This window comes from Bombina bombina, chromosome 4 (genome assembly GCF_027579735.1).
Source record: "Bombina bombina isolate aBomBom1 chromosome 4, aBomBom1.pri, whole genome shotgun sequence".
Classification (NCBI taxonomy): Eukaryota; Metazoa; Chordata; class Amphibia; order Anura; family Bombinatoridae; genus Bombina; species Bombina bombina.
The window spans coordinates 46,750,137-46,771,412 of NC_069502.1; the positions used below are offsets into that span (position 1 = coordinate 46,750,137).

The window sequence follows — 21,276 nt, forward strand, 5'->3', positions numbered from 1 at the left end:
TCTTTTCATCTTTATAGTAATAGACAAATGTTCTCTAATTCTAACTTTAGCTTGTCTTGTAGTTTTACCTATATACTGTAGATGGCACTGTGTTCACTGTAAGAAGTTACTCTTAACTAACCAAAGGATCTTATGTTAAAAGCTGTCCACGTCGCAAAATTAATATATGCATATATCAATAATGGGCCCTGTGCAAACAAATTTCATATACAGTACTGTATATCTTTAAAACCCTCCAGAAACAGACAACCATACTACCTTCAACTATTTAAACCATCACACATTTATTAAAGAACAGATAAATAACCAGATTACATGTTACTGTTTACAAGGTTAAACACATAAAAACAATTTAACAGAGAAATAATACATAAATTAATATTACCCCATTTGTTTCTTGTGGGAGTCCTGGTTACAGCTTGTATAGTTGGTGTTTCCCTTTCAAAGATGAACTCTTTCTACCATTATTTCTCTCTAATTCTTATACCCTTTAAAACTGCTGACCATATACTTTTGGCTCTGTTCCAAATAAGGTGCTCTACACTATTGTAAGCTCTTTGCAATACTTGTCACTCCCATATCCATATATGTTAAATGCTTGCTTACTGACTAGTTCAGCATGACATCATGCCTGATGTTAAAAATAGTCATAAGGATACACTAACCTTCTCTGTAACAATATGGACACCATTTATATACTCATTAAAATCTTACAGTCCACACCTTTGGTAGGCCTTATAGTGTAACGGTAAGGTTTAGCACATTACTCTATAAACTATTCTCTTTATACAAAATTAACATAAACAAAATAATTATATATTTAACAATAATTAACATTTTTAAAGTAAAATCGTACAATCGGATGTTGTAACGTTCTTTTGTTCCCAAAATAATGTCATTGCCCTTGATTTTTATATTTTGCAAAAATAAACCTAAAAATAGATATTTCTTTGCCACATCTAACTCATTCTGTATAACATTGTAACATTAGACCTTTGTCTAATGCCATGTTAATACATGCAGGATCTTAATGTTTATTTCGATGTTGTTGATTATCCTCATCATCTTCCAAAATATAGTTCAGTTACATACATTGACTTTGATACCACAATCACGATTTCCATTTTAAAGTTGACTTAGTCAAACCCAAAGTACCCATGCAGTCCTCTGAAAATGTAAAAAGAATTTCGTCCAGCAAAACCCTTCATAACCCTCCATAATCAGCCATAACAACATTAGGACATGGATTTTCCCAACTTGAAGATAGGTTGTCATCTTTTTGGTATTTCTTCAGATTCTTTCTAAGAAAAATCAAATGCAGTATCTGTTAATTCATATATTTTTAAAATTGTTTAATATAATATCATTTAAATAGTTTTTTTGTTTTCTTATTCGTTATTTCAAAGAAATAAAACAATAAGATTATCTTTATCCAAAATACAAAAATAATAAGCCATTTTAAGAACAAATGAGTGACTTTTTTAGACATAAAATCTCATTATCATTACTAAAACTATTACATTATATTTCAAAAGGTCTAACATTTTGTCAAAATATGTTTTCTCCTGTTAAGTGTGGTCAGTCCACGGGTCATCATTACTTCTGGGATATTATCTCCTCCCCTACAGGAAGTGCAAGAGGATTCACCCAGCAGAGCTGCTATATAGCTCCTCCCCTCTACGTCACCTCCAGTCATTCTCTTGCACCCAACGAATAGATAGGATGTGTGAGAGGACTGTGGTGATTTAATTAGTTTATTACCTTCAATCAAAAGTTTGTTATTTTATAATAGCACCGGAGTGTGTTATTCATTCTCTGGTAGAATTTGAAGAAGAATCTACCTGAGTTTTTTTCTATGATTTTAGCCGGAGTAGTTAAGATCATATTGCTGTTTCTCGGCCATCTGAGGAGAGGTAAACTTCAGATCAGGGGACAGCGGGCAGATTAATCTGCAAAGAGGTATGTAGCAGTTTGTTATTTTCTGACATGGAATTGATGAGAAAATCCTGCCATACTGTTATAATGTAAACTCAGCCTTAAATGCAGTAGGTGTAGCTGGTATCAGGCTGTCATGTATGTATATTTTACACTTCAGTATTCTGGGGGATGGTACTTCACTGGATTTATACTGTATGCATAGATTTAACCTAATTTGCAGGGACTTGCAATAGGTTTTAAATAACAATTAATTTATTGAGGTTAAACGTTTTTTTGCTGGCATGTAAAAACGTTTATTTCTCTGAGGTACTGGGTGAAAAAATGTTTTGGGCACTGTTTTTTCCACTTGGCAATAGTTTTGTTTAATTTAAAGCAGTTCACTGATCTCTCTCACTGTTATGTGTGAGGGGGAGGGGCCATTTTTGGCGCTTTTACTACGCATCAAAAAACTCAGTCAGAGGTTCATTTTCTTCCTGCATGATCCGGTTCATCTCTACAGAACTCAGGGATCTCCAAAGCCTTTTTTGAGGGAGGTAATCATCACAGCAGAGCTGTGAAGAGTGTAGCTGACTGTGATAAAAAAAAAAAAAAACGTTTATTTGTGTATTTTTTCTGCTGCCAGGGTTAGTTATCCTTGCTAATGGGAACAATCCTTTGCTAAAATTGTTTATTTCTTACAAAGATTTGATGCTATAACTTAATTATTTTCAACTGTCATAATTTTTTCTGTGCTTCTTATAGGCACAGTTCGTTTTCATATTATTGTAAATTACTTAAAAAAGCATTTCCAAGTTGCTAGTTAATTGCTAGTGTGTTAAACATGTCTGATTCAGAGGAAGATACATGTGCTATATGTGCTAATGCCAAAGTGGAGCCCAATAGAAATTTATGTACTAACTGTATTGATGCTACTTTAAATAAAAGTCAATCTGTACAAATTGAACATATTTCACCAGACAACGAGGGGAGAGTTATGCCGACTAACTCGCCTCACGTGTCAGTACCTACATCTCCCGCTCGGGAGGTGCGTGATATTGTAGCGCCGAGTACATCTGGGCGGCCATTTCAAATCACATTACAGGATATGGCTACTGTTATGACTGAAGTTTTGGCTAAATTACCAGAACTTAGAGGCAAGCGTGATCACTCTGGGGTGAGAACAGAGTGCGCTGATAATATTAGGGCCATGTCAGACACTGCGTCACAGGCGGCAGAACATGAGGACGGAGAACTTCATTCTGTGGGTGACGGTTCTGATCCAAATAGATTGGATTCAGATATTTCAAATTTTAAATTTAAGCTGGAAAACCTCCGTGTATTACTAGGGGAGGTGTTAGCGGCTCTGAATGATTGTAACACAGTTGCAATACCAGAGAAAATATGTAGGTTGGATAAATATTTTGCGGTACCGGCGAGTACTGATGTTTTTCCTATACCTAAGAGACTTACTGAAATTGTTACTAAGGAGTGGGATAGGCCCGGTGTACCGTTCTCACCCCCTCCGATATTTAGAAAAATGTTTCCAATAGACGCCACCACACGGGACTTATGGCAAACGGTCCCTAAGGTGGAGGGAGCAGTTTCTACTTTAGCTAAGCGTACCACTATCCCGGTGGAGGATAGCTGTGCCTTTTCAGATCCAATGGATAAAAAATTAGAGGGTTACCTTAAGAAAATGTTTGTTCAACAAGGTTTTATATTGCAACCTCTTGCATGTATTGCGCCTGTCACGGCTGCAGCAGCATTTTGGTTTGAGTCTCTGGAAGAGACACTTCAATCATCTACACTAGATGAGATTACAGACAAACTTAAAGCCCTTAAGTTAGCTAACTCATTTATTTCAGATGCCGTAGTACATTTAACTAAACTTACGGCTAAGAATTCCGGATTTGCCATTCAGGCACGCAGAGCACTGTGGCTAAAATCCTGGTCAGCTGATGTTACTTCTAAATCTAAATTGCTTAATATACCTTTCAAAGGGCAAACCTTGTTCGGGCCCGGGTTGAAGGAGATTATCGCTGACATTACAAGAGGTAAAGGCCATGCCCTGCCTCAGGACAAAGCCAAACCTAGGGCTAGACAGTCTAATTTTCGTTCCTTTCGTAATTTCAAAGCAGGAACAGCATCAACCTCCTCTGCACCAAAACAGGAAGGAGCTGTTGCTCACTACAGACAAGGCTGGAAACCTAACCAGTCCTGGAACAAGGGCAAGCAGGCCAGGAAACCTGCTGCTGCCCCTAAGACAGCATGAATCGAGGGCCCCCGATCCGGGACCGGATCTAGTAGGGGGCAGACTTTCTCTCTTCGCCCAGGCTTGGGCAAGAGATGTTCAGGATCCCTGGGCGTTAGAGATCATATCTCAGGGATACCTTCTGGACTTCAAATCCTCTCCCCCAAGAGGGAGATTTCATCTGTCAAGGTTATCAACAAACCAAATAAAGAAAGCAGCGTTCCTACGCTGCGTACAAGATCTTTTATTAATGGGAGTGATCCATCCAGTTCCGCGGTCGGAACAAGGACAAGGGTTTTACTCAAATCTGTTTGTAGTTCCCAAAAAAGAGGGAACTTTCAGGCCAATCTTGGATTTAAAGATCCTAAACAAATTCCTAAGAGTTCCATCGTTCAAGATGGAAACGATTCGAACAATTTTGCCCATGATCCAAGAGGGTCAGTACATGACCACAGTGGATTTAAAGGATGCTTACCTTCACATACCGATTCACAGAAATCATTACCGGTATCTAAGGTTTGCCTTTCTAGACAGGCATTACCAGTTTGTAGCTCTTCCATTCGGACTGGCTACGGCTCCAAGAATCTTCACAAAGGTTCTGGGTACTCTTCTGGCGGTACTAAGACCGCGAGGAATTTCGGTAGCTCCGTACCTAGACGACATTCTGATACAAGCTTCAAGCTTTCAAACTGCCAAGTCTCATACAGAGTTAGTACTGGCATTTCTAAGGTCGCATGGATGGAAGGTGAACGAAAAGAAGAGTTCTCTCTTTCCACTCACAAGAGTTCCCTTCTTGGGGACTCTGATAGATTCTGTAGAAATGAAGATTTACCTGATAGAAGACAGGTTAACAAAGCTTCAAAATGCATGCCGTGTCCTTCATTCCATTCAACACCCGTCAGTAGCTCAATGCATGGAGGTGATCGGCTTAATGGTAGCGGCAATGGACGTAGTACCTTTTGCACGCCTACATCTCAGACCGCTGCAATTGTGCATGCTAAGTCAGTGGAATGGGGATTACTCAGATTTGTCCCCCACTCTGAATCTGAATCAAGAGACCAGAAACTCTCTTCTATGGTGGCTTTATCGGCCACACCTGTCCAGGGGGATGCCATTCAGCAGGCCAGACTGGACAATTGTAACAACAGACGCCAGCCTACTAGGTTGGGGCGCTGTCTGGAATTCTCTGAAGGCTCAGGGACTATGGAATCAGGAGGAGAGTCTCCTTCCAATAAACATTCTGGAATTGAGAGCAGTTCTCAATGCCCTTCTGGCTTGGCCCCAGTTAACAACTCGGGGGTTCATCAGGTTTCAGTCGGACAACATCACGACTGTAGCTTACATCAACCATCAGGGAGGGACAAGAAGCTCCCTAGCAATGATGGAAGTATCAAAGATAATTCGCTGGGCAGAGTCTCACTCTTGCCACCTGTCTGCAATCCACATCCCGGGAGTGGAGAACTGGGAGGCGGATTTCTTAAGTCGTCAGACTTTTCATCCGGGGGAGTGGGAACTTCATCCGGAGGTCTTTGCCCAGATACTTCGACGTTGGGGCAAACCAGAGATAGATCTCATGGCGTCTCGTCAGAACGCCAAGCTTCCTCGCTACGGGTCCAGATCCAGGGATCCGGGAGCGGTTCTGATAGATGCTTTGACAGCACCTTGGACCTTCGGGATGGCTTATGTGTTTCCACCCTTCCCGATGCTTCCTCGATTGATTGCCAGAATCAAACAGGAGAGAGCATCAGTGATTCTAATAGCACCTGCATGGCCACGCAGGACTTGGTATGCAGATCTAGTGGACATGTCATCCTGTCCGCCTTGGTCTCTACCTCTGAAACAGGACCTTCTGATCCAGGGTCCATTCAAACATCAAAATCTAACTTCTCTGAAGCTGACTGCTTGGAAATTGAACGCTTGATTTTATCAAAACATGGGTTTTCTGAGCCAGTTATTGATACCTTAATACAGGCTAGGAAGCCTGTTACCAGAAGGATTTACCATAAAATATGGCGTAAATACTTATATTGGTGCGAATCCAAGAGTTACTCATGGAGTAAGGTTAGGATTCCAAGGATATTGTCTTTTCTACAAGAAGGTTTAGAAAAAGGGTTATCCGCTAGTTCTTTAAAGGGACAGATTTCAGCTCTGTCCATTCTTTTACACAAACGTCTGTCAGAAGTTCCGGACGTTCAAGCTTTTTGTCAGGCTTTAGCTAGGATCAAGCCTGTGTTTAAAACTGTTGCTCCACCATGGAGTTTGAACTTAGTTCTTAATGTTTTACAGGGTGTTCCGTTTGAACCCCTTCATTCCATTGATATCAAGTTGTTATCTTGGAAAGTTCTGTTTTTAATGGCTATTTCCTCGGCTCGAAGAGTCTCTGAGTTATCTGCCTTACATTGTGATTCTCCTTATCTGATTTTTCATTCAGACAAGGTAGTTCTGCGTACTAAACCTGGGTTCCTACCTAAGGTAGTCACTAACAGGAATATCAATCAAGAGATTGTTGTTCCATCCTTGTGTCCTAATCCTTCCTCGAAGAAGGAACGTCTGCTACACAATCTAGATGTAGTCCGTGCCCTGATATTTTATCTACAGGCAACTAAGGAGTTTCGTCAAACGTCTTCCCTGTTTGTCGTTTATTCTGGCCAGAGGAGAGGTCAAAAAGCTTCGGCTACCTCTCTCTCGTTTTGGCTTCGTAGCATAATACGATTAGCCTATGAGACTGCTGGACAGCAGCCTCCTGAAAGAATTACAGCTCATTCTACTAGAGCTGTGGCTTCCACTTGGGCCTTTAAGAATGAGGCTTCTGTTGAACAGATTTGCAAGGCTGCAACTTGGTCTTCTCTTCATACTTTTTCCAAATTTTACAAATTTGACACTTTTGCTTCTTCGGAGGCTGTTTTTGGGAGAAAGGTTCTTCAGGCAGTGGTTCCCTCCATATAAAGAGCCTGCCTGTCCCTCCCGTCATCCGTGTACTTTTGCTTTGGTATTGGTATCCCAGAAGTAATGATGTCCCGTGGACTGACCACACTTAACAGGAGAAAACTAAATTTATGCTTACCTGATAAATTCATTTCTCCTGTAGTGTGGTCAGTCCACGGCCCGCCCTGTTTTTTATGGCAGGCTAAAAATTTTTTTGGATTATACTCCAGTCACCACTACACCCTTGGGCTTCTCCTTTCTCGTTGGTCCTTTGGTCGAATGACTGGAGGTGACGTAGAGGGGAGGAGCTATATAGCAGCTCTGCTGGGTGAATCCTCTTGCACTTCCTGTAGGGGAGGAGATAATATCCCAGAAGTAATGATGACCCGTGGACTGACCACACTACAGGAGAAATGAATTTATCAGGTAAGCATAAATTTAGTTTTTATTTGAGTTTTACTCCATACAATATTTCGAGCTACCAACATATTTACATTGTCAATATGCTGTGATACTCATTTTCTTCTTAAATAGAAAGAAAATTATCAGGTAAGCATAATTTATGTTTTTATCCAAATTTTTATTATTGCCTCTTGTAAATTTGATGTAGCAATTGAAAGTAAAGTCCTTCCAAATGTTTTATTCAATCTACAAGTTATTACTTGATATGGCATGACACCTGTAGTAGAATGTAGGATAGATCTTATGGTCATTGAACATAAAGGTAATGTTTTGCCCATGTTGAAAGTATAATACTACAAATTTTAGTTTATAATTGTTTATAGTATTTATTACCCCTTTTCTACCGCTCCTGATGATTGTAGGCTATAAGCAATATATAATTGATGCTTAATTCCCAATGATTAATTAATTTCCTTGAAATATTTCCCCACTAAATGCAGGCTCATTATTACTTTCTACTACAAATGGCATTCCCATCTAGAGAAAAGCTCAAATAAATAACCTATGCAACTATAAAAACTACTTGATTTGTTTTTGGAAAAACCTCAATCCATTTTGTGAATACATCTATTACCACTAAACTATACATGTATTCTTCTAGTATTCTAGGTAAAAACCAACAAAACAAAATAATAAGATTTATTTATATTTGTATCCAAGGTTTGTCAGGGGGAAGGTAAAAATCTTAACAATTATCGATTCGTATTGGCTGGAGGATTAACCTGCAGATAAGGCAAATATCTAGAATATGTTGAAAACAAAAACAAAAAAATACAAAAAACATTCTCTTTCATTGATGGCCATCATTACAAATTTTTCTGTATTTTTGTCAAATATTCTATCTGCAGAACAATGTCCGCCTATAGGAAGCAAATTATATTTTTGAAAATTAATCTACACATTCTTAAAGAGAAAGTAAACTTTCATGTTTCAAATAGTGCATGTGATTTTAAACAACTTTCCAATTCACTTGTATCACCAATTTTGCTTTGTTCTCTTGGTATTCTTAGTTGAAAGCTAAAGCTAGGAGTTTTATATGTACATTTCTTAGACTTTGAAGACCACCTGTAATCCAAATACATTTTGATAGTTTTTTTTCACCACTAGAGGGCATTAGTTCACGTGTTTCATATAGATAACATTAAGTTCATGCACGTGAATTTACCATAAAGACAGCTCTGATTGGCTAAACTGCAAGTCTATCAAAAGAACTGAAATAAGGGGCAGTCTTCTAAGGCTTATATACAAGGTAATTACAGAGGTAAAACTTGTATAATTAAAACTGTGTTGGTTATGCAAAACTGGGGAATTGGTACTTAAGAGATTATCTATCTTTTAAAACAACAAAATTCTGGTGTTTACTGTCTCTTTAAGGAATACAACAACTGGAAATACAAACAACATATTTTACTTATTTAAACACATTAAAGTTCCATTTTCTTCAGATTTTATAAATTTGTCATTTGCCCATGATACTGGCAGTGATAAAGGTTTCCCTGCTAAATGCCTTTATTTTAACATTACATAAGAAATATAAGAATTTTGCAATACCACCAAATTTGCTTTATTTTTATTTTATCTTTTTAATTTTATTTTTCTAATGTAATTGCAGAAATCTCAGGTTCCTCATGGAACTCCCATAATTTTACTTGTTTTGCAGCCTTTTTAGCACAAGCATCAACTAAGTTATTTTGTTCATTATGTTCATTACTTTTAGTGTGAGCTTTTTACTTTAATTATTGCATATGGCAATTTACATTTATTTAGCAAATATGAAATACACTTCAACAGATTTGTATGTACAAATGGCTTTTCATCATATGACTTAAAACCATTATATACATACAAAGGAAGCATTGTCAGTGTATTAACCATATATGCACTATTATTATAAATGTCAATAGCCATATCTGCTTAGTGTTCCAATGTACAACAAACATTAGCCAATTTAGCATATTGAGAATAATGTATCTCACATAAATGCATATCTATTTTATCAGGTAAAATTATTGAAAAACCTGTATATGCTTTATCATCCTTATGATAAAAAAGAACCATCACAGTAAACATCTGTACTTTGCACCAAAATATATAAACTTGAATTGAGAAGAAAAAAAGAACACAAAAAAGTGTGTGGTTCACCTTCATATAGCAAACATGCTGGCAAAAAAGTTGTTTCCTTTATTATAATGTCTATATTTTTTTTCATTAGCATCAGCACCCACTTTTAAAATCTTGCAGATGAAATTATACTGTTTCCTAGTTTCACAATTAAGTTCAAAGGAAAATGTGAACTTTGCAATAACACTTTTTGAAATCATGTTATGTAAAATGTTCTTATATCCAGAATACTGACAACAACTGTTCCTCACACAGGAATACTTTTCTTCAGTTATTTTCAAAAGGTTGTGATGCATAGGTCACTGGTCTCAGTTTTCCAAACTTCTCTTTACATAGCACTGCAGATAAAGTCTTTTTTTTTTTTTTTTTAAAGTAGCAACTTCCAATTGAAACACTTTTCTGGGGTCTGTGTAAGCAACACCATCGTATTGATTACATCTTTTTTTAAGTTCTCAAACATTTTCTTTCTTTAGCAAGTCATGCAAGGGTCCAGCCAAAACTTTAAACTTTGGAATAAAGTCTCTTTGGTATTGGAACAATCCCAAAATGATCTTAAAACAGTTTTTGACACAGGTATGTTTAGACTTTTTATGACATCCACTTTTGTTTATCTGGAGTCTTTCTTTCAGATGATATTGTCACTCCTGTAAAGTTCACTGTTGTCTGTAAAAATTGGCATTTCTTTATATTCACTTTTAGTCCAGCATTTGCCAATAATTTCAACAATTCGGTAAACAATTTAAAATGTTATTTTTCTGTTTCTGTAGTACATACCAAATCATCAACATATTGCATAAGTGATAATAGTCTTAACAATCTTGATAGAATAGTAGCCATCTTTCTATGGAAAATTGTTGCTGAATTGTTCAGGATCTTCTTTCCACTTAAAGACAAACTTGTATTGTGACTTTGGGTGCAGAAGTACAAAACCAATAACTGTTTGCTATATCAAGGCTTAAATAAAACTTTGTATTTGTAGGGATAAAGGAAGAAAATAGGAACCTCTCTGACATTTTGATGCCTAGGCAGATGTCACTGGATGTAATTTACCTTAATCAATTGTTAAATGCCATTTCCATCAGGTTTCTGTACAAACTAAATAGTAAAATTAGTAACAGATTTACATTTTCTCAATACACCTTGTTATGTAAAATAATATATAATTTGCTGTACATATGGCTCACTTTCCTTAATAATATAATAATAATAATAATAATAATAATATGGATATTGCTTTTATAGCTAAATGTACATTTCCTGTGATAAACTCCTCCTCTTACAATTTCCCAAATCATATTTATGTTCAGCAAATGCATGTGCAAACTGCTGCAAAATATTTGTAACCTTAGCATTTGTATGTACAAGTAAACTTAACTTGTCATGTTTCTTTAGACTATAAACATAATGTGAAACAGAGATAACATAATGTTTATCATCTGTATTAAACTATATTTTACCATTAGCATAATAAAGTAAAACATTATATTTTGTGAGAAATTTATAACCCAAAATTGACATTTCATCAGACAAATTCACTAAATATTCTTCTAATTCAAAATACCATTAACAATTAAATTCATATCATTTTTAGCTTTATAACATCTTTATATGAACCTTGAAAAACTTGCAACACAATTTGTTTTTCCCCCTACGCACAATGGATTAGATTGAGGTTTTGTGAGGTATAAATAATGAATATAGGTACACCAGTATTTATTAAAAATACATTCCATCATGAGCCCCCATTCACAACTCCTTTAAAAACTGGGCAACTATATACATAATGTCTGAACCTCACTCCAGACAAGATTTGGAGGCAATTATCCCTTTTTACCCATTTTCAGAACTGGTAATTTCTTTCATGTAATTAGCAAGAGTCCATGAGCTAGTGACGTATGGGATATACATTCCTACCAGGAGGGGCAAAGTTTCCCAAACCTCAAAATGCCTATAAATACACCCCTCACCACACCCACAATTCAGTTTTTACAAACTTTGCCTCCGATGGAGGTGGTGAAGTAAGTTTGTGCTAGATTCTACGTTGATATGCGCTCCGCAGCAAGTTGGAGCCTGGTTTTCCTCTCAGCGTGCAGTGAATGTCAGAGGGATGTGAGGAGAGTATTGCCTATTTGAATGCAGTGATCTCCTTCTACGGGGTCTATTTCATAGGTTCTCTGTTATCGGTCGTAGAGATTCATCTCTTACCTCCCTTTTCAGATCGACGATATACTCTTATATATACCATTACCTCTGCTGATTCTCGTTTCAGTACTGGTTTGGCTGCTATATGTAGATGAGTGTCCTGGGGTAAGTAAGTCTTATTTTCTGTGACACTCCAAGCTATGGTTGGGCACTTTGTTTATAAAGTTCTAAATATATGTATTCAAACATTTATTTGCCTTGACTCAGAATGTTCAACTTTCCTTATTTTCAGACAGTCAGTTTCATATTTGGGATAATGCATTTTAATTTAACATTTTTCTTACCTTAAAATTTGACTTTTTCCCTGTGGGCTGTTAGGCTCGCGGGGGCTGAAAATGCTTCATTTTATTGCGTCATTCTTGGCGCGGACTTTTTTGGCGCAAAAATTCTATTTCCGTTTCCGGCGTCATACGTGTCGCCGGAAGTTGCGTCATTTTTTGACGTTATTTTGCGCCAAAAATGTCGGCGTTCCGGATGTGGCGTCATTTTTGGCGCCAAAAAGCATTTAGGCGCGAAAAAATATGGGCGTCGCTTTTGTCTCCACATTATTTAAGTCTCATTTTTTATTGCTTCTGGTTGCTAGAAGCTTGTTCTTTTGCATTTTTTTCCATTCCTGAAACTGTCATTTAAGGAATTTGATCAATTTTGCTTTATATATATGTTGTTTTTTCTCTTACATATTGCAAGATGTCTCACGTTGCATCTGAGTCAGAAGATACTACAGGAAAATCGCTGTCAAGTGCTGAATCTACCAAAGCTAAGTGTATCTGCTGTAAACTTTTGGTAGCTATTCCTCCAGCTGTTGTTTGTATTGATTGTCATGACAAACTTGTTAAAGCAGATAATATTTCCTTTAGTAAAGTACCATTGCCTGTTGCAGTTCCTTCAACATCTAAGGTGCAGAATGTTCCTGATAATATAAGAGATTTTGTTTCTGAATCCATAAAGAAGGCTATGTCTGTTATTTCTCCTTCTAGTAAACATAAAAAATCTTTTAAAACTTCTCTCCCTACAGATGAATTTTTAAATGAACATCATCATTCTGATTCTGATGATTCCTCTGGTTCAGAGGATTCTGTCTCAGAGGTTGATGCTGATAAATCTTCATATTTATTTAAAATGGAATTTATTCGTTCTTTACTTAAAGAAGTACTAATTGCTTTAGAAATAGAGGATTCTGGTCCTCTTGATACTAATTCTAAACGTTTAGATAAGGTATTTAAAGCTCCTGTGGTTATTCCAGAAGTTTTTCCTGTTCCTAATGCTATTTCTGCAGTAATTTCCAAAGAATGGGATCATTTGGGTAATTCATTTACTCCTTCTAAACGTTTTAAGCAATTATATCCTGTGCCGTCTGACAGATTAGAATTTTGGGACAAGATCCCTAAAGTTGATGGGGCTATTTCTACCCTTGCTAAACGTACTACTATTCCTACGTCAGATGGTACTTCGTTTAAGGATCCTCTAGATAGGAAAATTGAATCCTTTCTAAGAAAAGCTTATCTGTGTTCAGGTAATATTCTTAGACCTGCTATATCTTTGGCTGATGTTGCTGCAGCTTCAACTTTTTGGTTGGAAACTTTAGCGCAACAAGTAACACATCGTGATTCTCATGATATTATTATTCTTCTTCAGCATGCTAATAATTTTATCTGTGATGCCATTTTTGATATTATCAGAGTTGATGTCAGGTTTATGTCTCTAGCTATTTTAGCTAGAAGAGCTTTATGGCTTAAAACTTGGAATGCTGATATGGCTTCTAAATCAACTTTACTTTCCATTTCTTTCCAGGGTAACAAATTATTTGGTTCTCAGTTGGATTCCATTATTTCAACTGTTACTGGTGGGAAAGGAACTTTTTTACCACAGGATAAAAAATCTAAAGGTAAAAACAGGGCTAATAATCGTTTTCGTTCCTTTCGTTTCAACAAAGAACAAAAGCCTGATCCTTCATCCTCAGGAGCAGTTTCAGTTTGGAGACCATCTCCAGTCTGGAATAAATCCAAGCCAGCTAGAAAGGCAAAGCCTGCTTCTAAGTCCACATGAAGGTGCGGCCCTCATTCCAGCTCAGCTGGTAGGGGGCAGGTTACGTTTTTTCAAGGAAATTTGGATCAATTCTGTTCACAATCTTTGGATTCAGAGCATTGTTTCAGAAGGGTACAGAATTGGTTTCAAGTTGAGACCTCCTGCAAAGAGATTTTTTCTTTCCCGTGTCCCAGTAAATCCAGTAAAAGCTCAAGCATTTCTGAAATGTGTTTCAGATCTAGAGTTGACTGGAGTAATTATGCCAGTTCCAGTTCCGGAACAGGGGATGGGGTTTTATTCAAATCTCTTCATTGTACCAAAGAAGGAGAATTCTTTCAGACCGGTTCTGGATCTAAAAATATTGAATCGTTATGTAAGGATACCAACGTTCAAGATGGTAACTGTAAGGACTATCTTACCTTTTGTTCAGCAAGGGAATTATATGTCCACAATAGATTTACAGGATGCATATCTGCATATTCCGATTCATCCAGATCATTATCAGTTCCTGAGATTCTCGTTTCTGGACAAGCATTACCAATTTGTGGCTCTGCCGTTTGGCCTAGCTACAGCTCCAAGAATTTTTACAAAGGTTCTCGGTGCCCTGCTGTCTGTAATCAGAGAACAGGGTATTGTGGTATTTCCTTATTTGGACGATATCTTGGTACTTGCTCAGTCTTTACATTTAGCAGAATCTCATACGAATCGACTTGTGTTGTTTCTTCAAGATCATGGTTGGAGGATCAATTTACCAAAAAGTTCTTTGATTCCTCAGACAAGGGTAACTTTTCTGGGTTTCCAGATGGATTCAGTGTCCATGACTCTGTCTTTAACAGACAAGAGACGTCTAAAGTTGATTGCAGCTTGTCGAAACCTTCAGTCACAATCATTCCCTTCGGTAGCCTTATGCATGGAAATTCTAGGTCTTATGACTGCTGCATCGGACGCGATCCCCTTTGCTCGTTTTCACATGCGACCTCTTCAGCTCTGTATGCTGAAGCAATGGTGCAAGGATTACACAAAGATATCTCAATTAATATCTTTAAAACCGATTGTTCGACACTCTCTAACATGGTGGACAGATCACCATCGTTTAATTCAGGGGGCTTCTTTTGTGCTTCCGACTTGGACTGTAATTTCAGCAGATGCAAGTCTCACAGGTTGGGGAGCTGTGTGGGGATCTCTGACGGCACAAGGAGTTTGGGAATCTCAGGAGGTGAGATTACCGATCAATATTTTGGAACTCCGTGCAATTTTCAGAGCTCTTCAGTTTTGGCCTCTTCTGAAGAGAGAATCGTTCATTTGTTTTCAGACAGACAATGTCACAACTGTGGCATACATCAATCATCAAGGAGGGACTCACAGTCCTCTGGCTATGAAAGAAGTATCTCGAATTTTGGTTTGGGCGGAATCCAGCTCCTGTCTAATCTCTGCGGTTCATATCCCAGGTGTAGACAATTGGGAAGCGGATTATCTCAGTCGCCAAACGTTGCATCCGGGCGAATGGTCTCTTCACCCAGAGGTATTTCTTCAGATTGTTCAAATGTGGGAACTTCCAGAAATAGATCTGATGGCGTCCCATCTAAACAAGAAACTTCCCAGGTATCTGTCCAGATCCCGGGATCCTCAGGCGGAGGCAGTGGATGCATTATCTCTTCCTTGGAAGTATCATCCTGCCTATATCTTTCCGCCTCTAGTTCTTCTTCCAAGAGTAATCTCCAAGATTCTGAAGGAATGCTCGTTTGTTCTGCTGGTAGCTCCGGCATGGCCTCACAGGTTTTGGTATGCGGATCTTGTCCGGATGGCCTCTTGCCAACCGTGGACTCTTCCGTTAAGACCAGACCTTCTGTCACAAGGTCCTTTTTTTCCATCAGGATCTGAATTTCTTAAATTTAAAGGTATGGAGATTGAACGCTTGATTCTTGGTCAAAGAGGTTTCTCTGACTCTGTGATTAATACTATGTTACAGGCTCGTAAATCTGTATCTCGAGAGATATATTATAGAGTCTGGAAGACTTATATTTCTTGGTGTCTTTCTCATCATTTTTCCTGGCATTCTTTTAGAATACCGAGAATTTTACAGTTTCTTCAGGATGGTTTAGATAAGGGTTTGTCCGCAAGTTCTTTGAAAGGACAAATCTCTGCTCTTTCTGTTCTTTTTCACAGAAAGATTGCTATTCTTCCTGATATTCATTGTTTTGTACAAGCTTTGGTTCGTATAAAACCTGTCATTAAGTCAATTTCTCCTCCTTGGAGTTTGAATTTGGTTCTGGGAGCTCTTCAAGCTCCTCCGTTTGAACCTATGCATTCATTGGACATTAAATTACTTTCTTGGAAAGTTTTGTTCCTTTTGGCCATCTCTTCTGCCAGAAGAGTTTCTGAATTATCTGCTCTTTCTTGTGAGTCTCCTTTTCTGATTTTTCATCAGGATAAGGCGGTGTTGCGAACTTCTTTTGAATTTTTACCTAAAGTTGTGAATTCCAACAACATTAGTAGAGAAATTGTGGTTCCTTCATTATGTCCTAATCCTAAGAATTCTAAGGAGAAATCGTTGCATTCTTTGGATGTTGTTAGAGCTTTGAAATATTATGTTGAAGCTACAAAATCTTTTCGTAAGACTTCTAGTCTATTTGTTATCTTTTCCGGTTCTAGAAAAGGCCAGAAAGCTTCTGCCATTTCTTTGGCATCTTGGTTGAAATCTTTAATTCATCTTGCCTATGTTGAGTCGGGTAAAACTCCGCCTCAGAGAATTACAGCTCATTCTACTAGGTCAGTTTCTACTTCCTGGGCGTTTAGGAATGAAGCTTCGGTTGACCAGATCTGCAAAGCAGCAACTTGGTCCTCTTTGCATACTTTTACTAAATTCTACCATTTTGATGTATTTTCTTCTTCTGAAGCAGTTTTTGGTAGAAAAGTACTTCAGGCAGCGGTTTCAGTTTGAATCTTCTGCTTATGTTTTTCGTTAAACTTTATTTTGGGTGTGGATTATTTTCAGAAGGAATTGGCTGTCTTTATTTTATCCCTCCCTCTCTAGTGACTCTTGTGTGGAAAGATCCACATCTTGGGTAGTCATTATCCCATACGTCACTAGCTCATGGACTCTTGCTAATTACATGAAAGAAAACATAATTTATGTAAGAACTTACCTGATAAATTCATTTCTTTCATATTAGCAAGAGTCCATGAGGCCCGCCCTTTTTTTGTGGTGGTTATGATTTTGTATAAAGCACAATTATTCCAATTCCTTATTTTATATGCTTTCGCACTTTTTTATCACCCCACTTCTTGGCTATTCGTTAAACTGAATTGTGGGTGTGGTGAAGGGTGTATTTATAGGCATTTTGAGGTTTGGGAAACTTTGCCCCTCCTGGTAGGAATGTATATCCCATACGTCACTAGCTCATGGACTCTTGCTAATATGAAAGAAATGAATTTATCAGGTAAGTTCTTACATAAATTATGTTTTTATTTGTAATTTGAATCAATTTAACTATTTCCAGTTCCTTTTTTAGATTTTCCAATTTGTAACTAGTTTCAAATTGTTCAGCATATGTTGCTACAACAGTATTGTATCTTTGTACAAATGTAGCATTAATATGTCTCCATTTTTTACAAAGATAATACTTCAATTTTACCAATATTTTCTTGTTAGAAATGATTTTAGTACATTCTCTGTTATCTGGGAATAACTTTCCAACTGCAGACATTCTCTGTTTTATTCCCTTGTTAGTTTCATTACACAACTCTGCTCTTTTTAGACATTCAATTATTTTGTTAAAAGTGTTACTTGAAAACACAGTCAAACCAACCAATTTTCTAATTTCTGGATTAATGCAGTTTAGTAACCCATGTTTATACATTTCATTGTTATGATCTGCCTCAGTATTTTCAGGCAAAGTTAGTTTATAAATTTCAAACAGTCTATCAGCAAATCCTTGCACTGATTCAATATTTCTCTGCTTGCAATTTCCATATGATGAATGAGCATCCATTTCATCTATTCCTAATGTTTTTAGTAACTCATACACTAACTGTTGTTTAACTCTTGGTCTAAGAAAAACATCTGAAGGCATGCTTGCTTTTAATGCATCATCCATACTTGTTACAATTATATCAAATATATCATTTGTTTGCAATTCTTTGTGTATTCTTTCAAACTGTGATAATCTAATCATAACATCTAAGGGATCATCGCCAATATTAAACTGTCCTAGTTCCTTACTTAATGTAGCAATTTCTGTGCTAGACAAAGACTGGTTAATTTTAGTACGTGAAATGATCTTTCCCTCTTCATCCAACTGTTCCTTAACTAGAATTGGTGCCATCTTTACATTCTCCACATTCTTTTTGTCACTTACATCTTCAACACACTTTGACTCTACAAAATTAACTGGTATTTTGCATGCAGCGATTAATGCATGTCTTTGACCCAGTTTTATTTGTAAATCATTAATAATTTCATGATATTTAGAATGATCCTCAGGTACACACACTTGCCCTGACTGTTTTAAACCTTGCATTGCTCCATGAGCATCAAGTAACATTTGTTGTAAAGACCCAATCTCTGCACTCAATTCTCTATTTGTCAACAAAGCTTCTCTAGTTTCCGGACTAAAATAAACAGCTGAAGTATTTGCTAGAGTTAAAGATTCATTCTGACATTTCACCTCAGTTAACTGCCTTTGTAAATCCTGCAATTCTCCAGTTACTTTAGAATCATTTTCTGCTATTTTGTATGCACCAAACATTAATGCTTTCTTTCCCTCAGACTTGGAAAATATCTTATTGTCAATAGATTTATTAACATACTCTTGTACATTAGACCATAGATTACAAACTCCTGCAATACAGTTTAAATTTTCATTCTGCTTTTTAACTGAAGCGATTTTTCCCAAATACAGCTCCATAACCTTTTAACCTTGTGAATGTTACAAACTACTCGTCTAAAGAATGCTAGCTAATTCTTCAGCGCAAGTAATCTATCTCTCTTTAACAAAACCTAAAAATAAAGCTATCTGTTGTGAACACGAATCTTAACAATTCTCCTGCCTGCTACCACCAAAATGTAAGAAGTTACTCTTAACTAACCAAAGGATCTTATGTTAAAAGCTGTCGCAAAATTAATATATACATATATCAATAATGGGCCCTGTGCAAACGAATTTCATATACCGTACTGTATATCTTTAAAACCCTCCAGAAACAGACAACCATACTACCTTCAACTATTTAAACCATCACACATTTATTAAAGAACAGAAAAATAACAAGATTACATGTTACTGTTTACAAGGTTAAACACATAACAACAATTTAACAGAGAAATAATACATAAATGAATATTACCCCATTTGTTTCTTGTGGGAGTCCTGGTTACAGCTTGTATAGTTGGTGTTTCCCTTTCAAAGATGAACTCTGTCTACCATTATTTCTCTCTAATTCTTATACCCTTTAAAACTGCTGACCATATACTTTTGGCTCTGTTCCAAATAAGGTGCTCTACACTATTGTAAGCTCTTTGCAATACTTGTCACTCCCATATCCATATATGTTAAATGCTTGCTTACTGACTAGTTCAGCATGACATCATGCCTGATGTTAAAAATAGTCATAAGGATACACTAACCTTCTCTGTAACAATATGGACACCATTTATATACTCATTAAAATCTTACATGCACATGATCAGATAAATAAAAATTCAGATTATTATAGCCTATGGTGAATAAATAATCTTGATTTTATTAAAGACAGGAGGCGAATATTTTGCATCAAATCTTTACTGAAACCAAATAGCAGCAAAGAAAACATACAGAGGAAAAAAAATAAAAATAATAATAGCATACAGGGAGTGCAGAATTATTAGGCAAGTTGTATTTTTGAGGATTAATTTTATTATTGAACAACAACCATGTTCTCAATGAACCCAAAAAACTCATTAATATCAAAGCTGAATAGTTTTGGAAGTAGTTTTTAGTTTGTTTTTAGTTATAGCTATTTTAGGGGGATATCTGTGTGTGCAGGTGACTATTACTGTGCATAATTATTAGGCAACTTAACAAAAAACAAATATATACCCATTTCAATTATTTATTTTTACCAGTGAAACCAATATAACATCTCAACATTCACAAATATACATTTCTGACATTCAAAAACAAAACAAAAACAAATCAGTGACCAATATAGCCACCTTTCTTTGCAAGGACACTCAAAAGCCTGCCATCCATGGATTCTGTCAGTGTTTTGATCTGTTCACCATCAACATTGCGTGCAGCAGCAACCACAGCCTCCCAGACACTGTTCAGAGAGGTGTACTGTTTTCCCTCCTTGTAAATCTCACATTTGATGATGGACCACAGGTTCTCAATGGGGTTCAGATCAGGTGAACAAGGAGGCCATGTCATTAGATTTTCTTCTTTTATACCCTTTCTTGCCAGCCACGCTGTGGAGTACTTGGACGCGTGTGATGGAGCATTGTCCTGCATGAAAATCATGTTTTTCTTGAAGGATGCAGACTTCTTCCTGTACCACTGCTTGAAGAAGGTGTCTTCCAGAAACTGGCAGTAGGACTGGGAGTTGAGCTTGACTCCATCCTCAACCCGAAAAGGCCCCACAAGCTCATCTTTGATGATACCAGCCCAAACCAGTACTCCACCTCCACCTTGCTGGCGTCTGAGTCGGACTGGAGCTCTCTGCCCTTTACCAATCCAGCCACGGGCCCATCCATCTGGCCCATCAAGACTCACTCTCATTTCATCAGTCCATAAAACCTTAGAAAAATCAGTCTTGAGATATTTCTTGGCCCAGTCTTGACGTTTCAGCTTGTGTGTCTTGTTCAGTGGTGGTCGTCTTTCAGCCTTTCTTACCTTGGCCATGTCTCTGAGTATTGCACACCTTGTGCTTTTGGGCACTCCAGTGATGTTGCAGCTCTGAAATATGGCCAAACTGGTGGCAAGTGGCATCTTGGCAGCTGCACGCTTGATTTTTCTCAATTCATGGGCAGTTATTTTGCGCCTTGGTTTTTCCACACGCTTCTTGCGACCCTGTTGACTATTTGGAATGAAACGCTTGATTGTTCGATGATCACGCTTCAGAAGCTTTGCAATTTTAAGAGTGCTGCATCCCTCTGCAAGATATCTCACTATTTTTGACTTTTCTGAGCCTGTCAAGTCCTTCTTTTGACCCATTTTGCCAAAGGAAAGGAAGTTGCCTAATAATTATGCACACCTGATATAGGGTGTTGATGTCATTAGACCACACCCCTTCTCATTACAGAGATGCACATCACCTAATATGCTTAATTGGTAGTAGGCTTTCGAGCCTATACAGCTTGGAGTAAGACAACATGCATAAAGAGGATGATGTGGTCA

The 21,276-nt window shown here is 37.3% G+C and overlaps 1 long non-coding RNA gene across 1 annotated transcript; it reads right to left on the reverse strand.

The window, feature by feature from the left end:
- Nucleotides 1–259: 259 nt before the first annotated feature.
- On the reverse strand, nucleotides 260–19,294 carry LOC128655232 (uncharacterized). Its single transcript, XR_008401738.1, has 2 exons — nucleotides 19,250–19,294; nucleotides 260–1,301 (listed from the first exon to the last, which is right to left on the reverse strand). It is a non-coding gene; the product is annotated as an uncharacterized LOC128655232 (long non-coding RNA).
- Nucleotides 19,295–21,276: the final 1,982 nt, after the last annotated feature.